This window comes from Corticium candelabrum, chromosome 4 (assembly GCF_963422355.1).
Source record: "Corticium candelabrum chromosome 4, ooCorCand1.1, whole genome shotgun sequence".
Taxonomy (NCBI): domain Eukaryota; kingdom Metazoa; phylum Porifera; class Homoscleromorpha; order Homosclerophorida; family Plakinidae; genus Corticium; species Corticium candelabrum.
Genome location: NC_085088.1, coordinates 8,982,648 through 8,994,181, shown reverse-complemented (window position 1 = coordinate 8,994,181; position 11,534 = coordinate 8,982,648).

The window sequence follows — 11,534 nt, the reverse complement described above, 5'->3', positions numbered from 1 at the left end:
ATGTAAAGCTCTTGTAAATACAATATTGGAATGATTTGTTGACTAGCAGAAACAAAACCACAAACTCTAAATATTCCAATACATGTATCATTATTGGCCAGGTCTGCATACTCAACAAGTATCAACAAGTATCAACAAAAAACACCAAAACCTCTGCTTTGCAATTTGCACCAGTTCACTTCTGTTCAATAGATTTTCCTTCAAAAATATGATTTGGTAATTCTTTGGCAGGTTTACAGGATAGCAGAGTAGCCAAGATCAGCAAAGCATAGTGTAAGTTGTATCATGTCACGTGGTTTTTGGCACCCTGATTGGTCGATACAGTGGGTACAAATCGTTTTTACTGTGATACCCTACCGCCGTCAAGGGAAACGCATATACCTTATCAACAGCACAACACACCTGGCTTCAATAAAAACAAGGGAAAATACTTTGATATACCTTTAATGAGGTACTAAACGGCCAATGCATTTAAGCTGGATTTACAGCATGCCAACGCTTGAGCATCGCGTCCCATCATCTTGTGTGGGAGTGGCACACATCACATCACGCACGTTGTACCATTCACAATATGATTTCAGTGTGCCGTAGACGCTGCTGCATGAATTCTTGAACTGACCACTCGCGCTTCAATTTTCTACTGGCAGAACTCAGCCAAAACCCCAGCTTGCTCAAAATCCATTTTCATGCATTTCCTTGCAAGAGGGTCTTTGTAAATCTTGCAGCTGATCATCTACAGGCAAGGACAGCTCCTTACACAATCTAGAGACTGCTCAATGTCGAGTATAGCGCCGAAATCAGTAATCATCGCTTACGGAAGCCAGGTGCATTCTTAGTTGGCTGTGATTGGCCGAGATCTAGGTGTTACTTCCGAAGCAAAGTGTTCAGCTTCCGGTTTGACACTCAAATAGAACTCGGTTCTATTTGGATGCATCACATCGTGTGCATCGCGTCGAGCCATTTACAATTTGAATTTAGTATGACATGACGTATGAGACGCTCAAGCATTCGCATATTGTAAATCCAGCTTTAGACTCCATCAAATTAGTTACAGAATGGTTACTGACAAACAAGGAAAAGTAAGGTTTACGTACTCACAGCTCAAACTGAACTGTAATTCAAACCAACCAATGCCCTTGCATGATCGTATGGGCGAATCTCGGATATCGCTGTTATTCCGCCTCGGGTGAGCGGCAGCTAATTGCCTTGATAATTACCTTGGCTTGGCCCCCGTAATTATCTCGCTTTACCTGCCACTCCCCTCAAAGGAATAACAACAATATCCTTGACGTGCCCATACAATAACTAGTAAGTGTGGGACTGAATTGGAAAGTACAAAGTCAGCACTATAATCTGTACATAAACTATAATCAAATAAAGTGTCACTTCTATGATACCTTATAGTGCCTAATTTTATCCATAAACTAAACGAAGTGGCTCCATTACGTGTCAATGGTGCATGCGCAATGACAACGCCTCTGACGTGCCCTCTGCACATGCACATACAGTCCAGCTAGGCTCAACACTAGGCCAACTTCGCCTTATGTTGTGTGGTAGAGTAACACGCGCGATTATATGTGGGGCTCACATGACCTGAAACAAAGTTGCCACTGTAAGGCAAAGAATGCCCTAGAGACACATTATGCATAAATACCTTCGTGACTCATTACCCAATTAATCAATAATCTTTTTAAATTAATTAATAAAGTGAGCTCCTCCTGGTTCATCATCATTACCTTCTCTCATTCCGTAAGTAAGTCAACCTGGGAAAACCGTTTCCAGCTGTGGCAGATCAAACGACAGCCGGCTGCAAATGAGCAGAACAGGAAACTCTGTTAAACTGTGAGGATGATGTGGGTCTAAGTAATTTCAAGAATCAACAAACAATTGCCACGCTAACGGCAATTGTAGAAATGTAGTCTGTGCCTGTGCTTGCACAATTCTTTGGATGGCAGAGGTCCTGAGAAGACATCTATTCACAGAATCTTTGAAGGCACAGGTAGTAGAATTTCACTCACAAAGCAAAACCAGTGCTGTGTGCACGCAGAAACATAAGGTTTTATTCATTTTATTGTGCTTCAATCGCCATGATCTCACAGCCATTTCTTCTCTGACCACTAATCTATTGCTAATTAAATAACTGACTTCACAGGCACCACCTAGTAGTAATAATAATTAAGCTAATTTAATTGAATACATAATGTTTGGACAACCAATCACAGTATGAAAAAGCCATCACATGACATGTTTCCCTAGGTTATTCTTTGCCTTACAGTGGCAACTTTGTTTCCGTTCATGTGAACCCTATGTAACATGACGCACGTTACGTCACCACGTAAGGAGAAGGTGGCCTAGTGTCGAGGCTACAGTCAGACAGTCATGAAGCAGAAAACAGCGTTTCGCCAGAGTTTGGGATGTCCTACTCTAGTGGTGCGTCATCTGCTAATGTCATGTCATCATCTACACAAGTCTGCTCGCCACATCATCTAACCCACACCCAAGTTTCGATACTCGCGCCAAAACTATTGGCGTGACTCCAGTATCTCCAACCTGATTTTGCACTTCCATACTGTGCCGATTGGTATAAATGGAGGCTCTAGGGCAAAGGGGAGCAATACTGTTCACCGTCCTTGCCTGCGTTGTCAATAGAAGTTGCGACAAATTCGTAGGAGCGGTAGCATCCAGTCTTAACAGAACGTGCTTGACCTCTAGCCTGGCAGTTTAGACGACCAGCTGCCGCAACACCAGCCACTGCCTAAACTAACTGCTTCCCAAATGCCACGCACGACTATCGACATGCAGCTAACACAAAGTCTTTCGCAACAGCACAAACATCTATACTGCCTCTAAGTTCCTTGAGAACATAAAGCATAAGACAGTTAAGCGGGGTTTACATTAAACACGTAAAACCTGAACGTGTTTGCGTTCGCGTATTATGTCTTTGCGTCTTGCTTCTTCTTGCACCGTTTTTCTCTTCACATGATTAAATCTGCATTTAAATTAAATGCGTTTGCGTTTCCTGGTTACCACTCTGGCCTTTCCTGACTTGCAACATTGTAATTTAGCGCTTGTGTTGTGTCGAAAATGACAACAAAGAAAAAGGAAGAGAGAATGAGTCGCTCCAGTCCCCGCCAAAAAGATCCAGCATGGAACCTATCACAATTTAATACAAGAAATGCGTCTCAGCACTGTACACAATACAATGATATAAATGAATGCTCTCAATTAGAGGTTTTTCTATCAAAAAATATGGGACTATCATTCCTCCACAAATAAAGTTGATATAAAATGCAAGATGCAAGACACAAAAATAGAAACCGAGTATACTCCTGCAAATCTTTAGGTGTCCATCTGTCTCCTCTTTGGCATTCGCCATTTCAAATGTCAACAGACACACAAGGACATAAGAAACGCAAGAGCACGTAACACCTCCTAATGTCTTTAATGTAAACCCAGCTTATTCAGTCTTTCTGTGTCATGCGACTCCATAAGAAAGTCTTCAAGCAACATACAGAAGAAAGTGTTCTCTCTGACATAGCTGACAATATCAGCAGGGTGAGGTATAGGGGCAGCAATTTGTGTACGTCTGACAGCAATTCTTTATATGTATACTACTAACATTGCTTCTCATCCAGTCAATCCAAGTTGAGGGGAGCTTGAGCCCCTCAACCCTCACTCCGCATTTCCTGGTGAGTGAGCCCCTTCTTGATTTTCAGGAAACCTTTCTAATCTTGTGAGGAAACGTCACATTTGTTGTAACTTACGATGCTTCTTTCAGTACTGTAATCAAGATTGTTGATTTTGTTGCCGTTAATTAACAAGACTCACTACTGTAACCAGAGGCTCCACCTCGGGTTAATAAGTTCCTACTCAATAGACCTTTTTTCTGGCTACTATCATTGGTGTGACATTCAAGACTCTACCTAGAGGAACATTTCTTTGTCTCTACTGGCTCTTCTAGAAGAGTCTCCCGAAAATTAACTGGCAGAGCCAACAAAGTCAGAAGAGGTGTTTTCACTGAAACACTCAGAAGAGGTCGAGGTCGAAAGAGATTACGATTGCGCAGTATACATAAAAGAAACAGAATAGATAAAAGTTTTCTATACGAGCCAAATGCTTGTTACTTGACTGTGCACTACAGGCAGACTCTCGATCGTGATCATCTCTTGTCTCTCCAGAGATGGGGATCCCTGGGCTGTCAAAGACTTCATGAAAGACATCCATTCCCTTCTCTGCTGCCACTTTCCACTCTACTAGGACACCAGTGATTGTCACCACTGTCATTAGTGTGCAAAGCATACAAACTGTGCATGCGAAAGTTTTCCTCTACTGCCTCTTCTGAGTTTCAGTCAGAAGAGCAGAAGAGGTCTCGTGAACACTTCTGCCCTCTTCCAAAGAGGGTAAAGAAACACCTCACTTTTTCAGATCTTTCAGAAGTCAGAAAAGGTAAAAAATGCACTCCAGGTTTGTAGGAAAATGACCAGCTAGAAACATTCACTATTCAAACAGTCTACCAACTCTCAATCCTCTAATCAGAATGGTATATCAGGCTTATTGGTTGTGGATGTGGCTATTGGCTCCTGGTTTATCAAATTTTGCTCTGATGCAAGTGGCTTGGACTTATTTAGTGTCAACACATGCTACCCAAGTTTCTTTACATTTCCCAGTCTCCTTCTTGTTATCTATTTCTTGCTAACATCACCACCTACAGTACAGCAATGGCCAACCATTGCTGGATGTCGACCAAAACTTACAAAAATCACAAGTTGCACGCAACCGTGCTTCAAGTGCAAATACCTGTAGCATCTGAAAAGTTTCCTGTATTGTGTACAAAGTGTAGCTCTTTCTGGTGCATTCAAAGTGTCCAACTAACACACTAATGATACACCATTTATGCATTGATTGGCCAAATTTAGCAGGATTCTTGCAGCTGATAGTTTGCGAAAGTGATTTCAAGTCTTACAGATGGATGTTACGACCACTCGTCACTCGTTTAAGCGAGATGAAATAAGAACTTTCATCAAATTCCTACAACTGTGGAAGAAGACGCCAACAGAAATCCACCAAGAAATGTGTCTTGCTCTGGAGGATTATGCTCATCCTATAACACAGTTCCAACGTGAATAAAAACGTTTTTTTGGGCAGAGCTGATGTTGCTGATGCTCCGTAAAGTGGGAGGCCTCTGATTACAACAACACCCGAAACAGTTTCAAGTGTCAAACTAGTTACAGAAGATTGACAAAACGTGCGAGTAGATAGACGCAATCATGGACATCTCTCACAACACTGCTCATCAAATTCTTCGAGACAATCTTGGGAAGAGAACAGTTGCTGCAAAGTAGCCAAAAGAGAGCGAGTGCAACTTTCTCAGCAACATGTCCATCATTTCAAATTGTAGCAAAGGATGAGACGTGGGTCTATTCATTCGAGTCTGAACTAAAGCAACAAAGTGCTGAATAAATGATGCAGTAAAGGGCCCTCTACGTCTTCTAAATGCTGTTAGACGTCGCAGTGCCCCGAATGCCATGCACATGATATCCATGGCATTATTATAGACAAAGCTAAAGTTAATTAGTGGAGACTACTACGAGCATGTGATCAGAACAAAATACATCTGGACATATGAAAAGAGGTATGACATTCTGGAGAGAGGCTCACTTATGTTGCATGATAATGCCACTCCTCACAGAAAGAATTCTGTGGTCCTGGTCGACATGCTTCATGGTTGAGGTTGGGAAATATTAGCACATCTTACATATTCCACTGATTTGTCACCATGCAACTCTTACTTCTTCATCAATGCAGCCAAAAATCACTAAGAGGAAGAAGGTTTGCCAATGAAGATACAATAAATACAGAACTTAGGCGAGCGGAAAGAGGAGGGATAAAGCATGGGATTAGACGACAATGATGCTGTCATTGTACACATATATGCAATTTCGTAAGAACTCTGACAAGGATTCATGGATTTTAAAACAGGAAACTATTCGGATGCCCCTGTACCATACCTCCTTCTGTGAATGCGCAGTGATCAACATATATTCAATGCATGAAACAACACCTTGAGCATCTAAGAATTTTTTAGTACAGCTTTTGCTTCTCCTGCCTATTCCTCAAAGCCATGTGCTCATATCAACATGTGTGGGGTAAGCAGCTTCCATGTTGTTCCCCACTTCCAAAATGAACCACTTCCATAGCACTACACCTGTCAACTCATTTGTAGAAACAATGCAATGACACAACCCTTTTCCTCAATCAGTTAGAAGAACATAAAACAGCATGCTCACAAACAACACCACTTGCAGAAGCAGCTCACAAGCAAACGAACAACAGCCTTCTTAGTAACTAAATTTTTCAGGTGCCGACTAATCACAAATCGTTAGTTGGCAGTGGCTAGTTTGTAGTAAACCCAGCTGAGACAACTACACACTGTTCGGACAACATGGCTGTTTTTTGTTAAGATCTAAGCAAATGCTTTCTGTCGTCAACAAAGTGTGCTACTGTTCTTTCCTAACAGTCTAGCTACTGTAGCAGCGTTGTATTGTTACATCAGGGCCATTTCTTTGTCTCTACTAGTAGTGATCAGCAAGAGTGAAAGGCGTGACTAGTTCTAACAGCATCTTTTGTTCTCAGTATCAATTCAAACAAAACTGATCTAAGAAGGTGAAGCAGTCAAGTAACAACAACCTATATGCCCTGTGATGTAAGCCTGTGGCATATAGCCTTAGCAGGTGGTATATCACAATATGACAATTAGCCTACTGGCTAGTGGCCTAGAGGAAGCTGACCTTGTCAACCATAAGGAACACGTACACCTTGAAATTTTCAAATTCTGACTGAATGTGATGCAGGTGTGTGGATCATTTGGAGCAGTCTCGCCTAGCCAGACACTTCCCCGCCTACATCCACTGGCGAGAATGGTCTGGTGAACAGCCTTTGAAGTTTCGTTCCGAACATCGGCCAATATTTATTTCTCACTTCATTAGAACGTTCTTGCTCTCTAGAGACAATTTCAACTTGTTGGTATCACGACAAAAGGTCCGAAAGTGCCGTAATCATGTCTTTTATGTATTGCCGTATCTCACGCGTACAATAGTCTGAATGTCAAGGCTTGTTGGTATTTCTTGCTGTTTCGCAACCATCAAGACTGGAAATGAAAGAAATAGTTATGTATAGTTCCTACCAAACCTTCCCAAAATTGTGTACCCCTAAAAACGTCAATGAAAGATTTACGATGGTGTATCACGTGATAACCTTGCCAACCCAGATTGGTTTATTATGACAGGAATAACGTGTATTTATAGCTCAGACAACTCTAATAACTCCTAGATAATTAGTTTCTTTGGTCAGCTACTTTCTTCCGTCATTACCACAGGAGTCTTGATCTTTTATTTTCATCCGTACCGTGTGTGCCATCTTGTTGAGGCCATGCAGTTACAACAATTAAATTCTGCATGCAGCCACAAAAATCAGCCCAAACGACCGGCAAGAGCATCGTGGACTTGTGCAGCCTGTTTTGCAGTTGCAACTAACCATCTCCACAGCTCTCGGTGCTAGTAATTTCTCCATCCAATGATGAAGTCGTAGGCCATTGTTGGTCTGCATGTGTATCCAGCCATGATTATGAGGGTTCAGAATGTCTGACTGCACAATGAGTGCCCTTCGCCACACAGCAGCTTGGTAGTTTGCACAAAGAATATGTTGCTTGAGTGCATCATTTGAAGGCGGCAACTGTGATGCTTGTGCTGACCTGGAACAAAGAGTTGGTACCAAACCTGAAATAAAATAAATGCATAATTAATTAGTCTATGGTTATCTTTAATAAATATGCGTACTTCGTTAACTGAATCATAACTCTTCTTTTCATAAAGTTGACAAGTGAAAGCCTCCAGACCAAAGATTGTGCCTGTAGGTATATACTTCAAAGTTCTGTCCAAGGCTACTAAAAGCAGACTGTGCAGCTGCTGACTCGCCAGTAATGATGTTGTACCCTAATTTCTTTCCTTTTCCTGCTAAAGCACTTGTCGAGTCGCAGCTGGTGTATGCATGAAATCCAATCAGTGCATCACACATGCTATCATTAAGGCATTTACCGATGGCAGCAATGTCAAGTAGATGACAGCAATTTTTGTTCCTGTTTGAAAGACAATGTTTGATGAAATATTGGTAGAATACGCACACACGCCAAGACCGCTACGTCTGTGTCAGCTGACATTATCACGACGGTCTTGTACCCTAGTTGTGCTGCGTGAGAAGCACATTTAGCAACACACAAGCATGTATCTGCTTCCTCATGCTTACACTCTAGCTCATTACACAAACATAAAATGAACGATCATCTAATCTGGACACAAATTTAAGCTTGTTCCATTTGTCTGTGAGAAACAGTACCAGTTCGACTTTGTTAATTATTAAGTCCGACTGAAAGAAACGTGGACCACTGCTGAGGACATGCATTTCTGTAAACCACTAGTGATTTGTAGTCGAATTTCACCACTTTGCTCGTGCATCTATCTCGTTCATGTCAGGACACTGATCACAATCTGCACAAAATTTGGGAGAACAAAGATTGTGAGCAACAATAGAAAATACGTATTCAGCGAGTTCTGCAAACGTTCCAGGCAAGGTAGCAACATTCATCGACCGAAAAACAGCCATTTCGTACTAGACCCACATGGCAACAGTAGGAAACTCTTCTAGAGGCGACTGACGTTGCTCCAAGAGATGCATAGAGGTGCTTCACTTTATTGGTTTTAATTAACAGACCATCAGAAGTTGAAAGTGACAGAGGCAATGGACCAAGGGAATAGGACATTTTAATACTTCTCTCATGTCCATAGAATGCCAATGATTTTTGTGAGCTAGGATGCACAGCCTTGCAAAGATAGCTTGATCCGCTCAAAGGACCGCCTTTGCTATTTCCCCAGATATTTCACTAGCAAGGGTTTCAGAAGATCGCCTTTAGCACTTGTGACCCTTGATAATGCTGTCTTCATGTGACAACTTCTCAAAAGCGTCGTCTTCGACTGATGCTTGGTCATTCAGGTATACGTACGCTTGTTGACTGAATTCGGCTGGGATGCGTAAATGTAGCATAACAGGATCGATGGTAGCGTACTTCAATTGCTATGAGATCTTGGTTTTCGCATTAAATATATACGAATACGTTGCTCATTCCGAAGACAAGCTGCACTCAACAACTTCTCTGCGGATTTCAACGTTATAGGCACTGACTGAGATTCTCATTTCGTCGCTTATATAAAGTGATTTTCTATTCTGTCTGACAGATAATACATTTTTCTAGATTAGTTGTTGGTACTTTGCTGCACCTCAATCAGTAATGAAGTGACTTTAATTAACCATTAGTCGTTTCAAAAACAGAGGCTGCTCATCAGTAGTACTTTCTATACCATTCTGTTGGACACTAGGATTACCTTCGATTATTGTAGAAAAGAGCCTACTCAGGGTAGTTCTGTTTGTATAGGTCTGGTAACCTAGGCAATGGTAACCACCCATTGGGCCTTCATGAAATTTCCGACAGGAAATCGATCGCACCATATGTTTGCATGCAGCTTCCTGCAATGTTTCCCAACTAGCAACTGCGAACATTGAGAGAAAACCTTTAGCATCTGGTCGACAGTGACACAAACTGTGTGGCAAGTCTAGGTGCCTTGTTGGGCGACTTCAAAAAACCTCGTGTAGACTACAGTAGAAGTGCTTAAAATTCAAGAAATGCGGTCGATTACTTATTTGAATGAAATAACCACTGTTATAAGTTTATTTACTTACTCTGCCTGCCGATCTATGCAAACAAACCTTCCGACAGGAATACATCCGAGTACTAGAAATGCATTTTCACGTGTTTAGTACAGACTTTGATTGATGTCTTGGAGATGAACTAGTAAATGAAGCTGTGTTTACACCATCGCTTCAGAGCTACGAGCGTGCACGCGGGGTGTGTGTGTGTCTGTTTATTGTGAATATTAATGCAAATTTTAATTTTTTTATCTATTTTCATTATCATTAATTAATCATTATCTTGTTGCTAAAATGTATAATTCTTTGAAAACACAGGGATGCGTCAATGTGATTAAAGATAATTAGCTAAATCAATGTCTCACACTATAGATACTTCGAATTCAGCACAACTGACAGAAGCGACGCTGTGTGTGTGTGTGTGTGTGTGTGTGTGTGTGTGTGTGTGTGTGTGTGTGTGTGTGTGTGTGTGTGTATTTATTGTAAATATCAATGTAAATTTTATTAAATTTTGTTTATTTATTGTCATTATCATTAATTAATCATTAACTTAATTGTTGCTAGAATGTAAACGGCAAGTCTTTGAAAACACATGGGTTTATCAATGTGATTAAAGATAATTAACTAAATACCATCAATGTCCCACAATACTTCGAATTCACACAGCTACGCAACTCTTGTATGGAGCGAACTTATTATCTACGTTATGTCTCAAATCTGCATGTATAGCGCTATTGTATTACTGGAAGTTAATAAATTAATTAACTATTGAGGTGGACATCATTATCATGCTTTTATTTCACTGTCGCCATCTTTCGTTCCGCTATTTCGTTGTAGCTAGAGATCGATGTACGTCTCCTAGCTGCTTAGAAAATACCGTGAGGCGACATCATGTACATCTAGCGACCGGATCCAGAAGAAAGCAGCGTCAACGTTTCCTAAGAATCGTTCTTGCAAAATGATGTCGATCATTCATCATCAGTCCTACTTAGAACATATTGCTCTCTTAAAGATCGCGGATGACATGCTGGTGGCGCACATGCAACGGTGCTTGGCTAGATGCATGGTCCCATGGGACCCTAACTTGGCTTCTTGAAGAACGATGAATTCGTTTGTTTTGCGATTCTTTTGTAAAAAGTAACAAACGCATACAACTATTACCTGAACTTTACTCTGTGCTTCTCGGTTTGACAACAGTTTGACAATAAAATGGAGGTTTACAACAGCTCGGCTTTCCCGTCATAATGCACGGGATTGTTACGTCACCCATTGTTGGTCTCCCAAAGGATTGCTGATTGGCTCAACAAATTCCCGAGAGTGATTCACGCTGACAAGTTAGTATTGCGTCACCTACGTTACGCGTCCCAAAACGATTGCTGACTGGCTCGACAAACTCCCTGAGGGTGACACACGCTTACAAACAAACATAGATAGATAGATAGGTACGTACAAACATAGCGACATACCAACAGACAGACCGAAAGTTAATTCAATCCGTTTAGAGTGAGCTTCTTGCAAAGCAGTCCACCATTCATTGTGGTGTCCTTCTTTTACGCTCGTAGCTTAATTATCAAGATGTGCGCCTAAGAATTAAACTATTTGACGTTTTCCAATAGGAATCTTACATGTAAGTTGTACATGTGCCAAACATGCTAGGTAATCTATTTGTCCTTGGGTTCCCTGACCGCTGTTTGCGAGAGAACGAGTCAGCCGACAACGAAGTGATTTTGCCTATTTTGGACATTTTTCAAGAATGACAACACATCGATTTAATAACA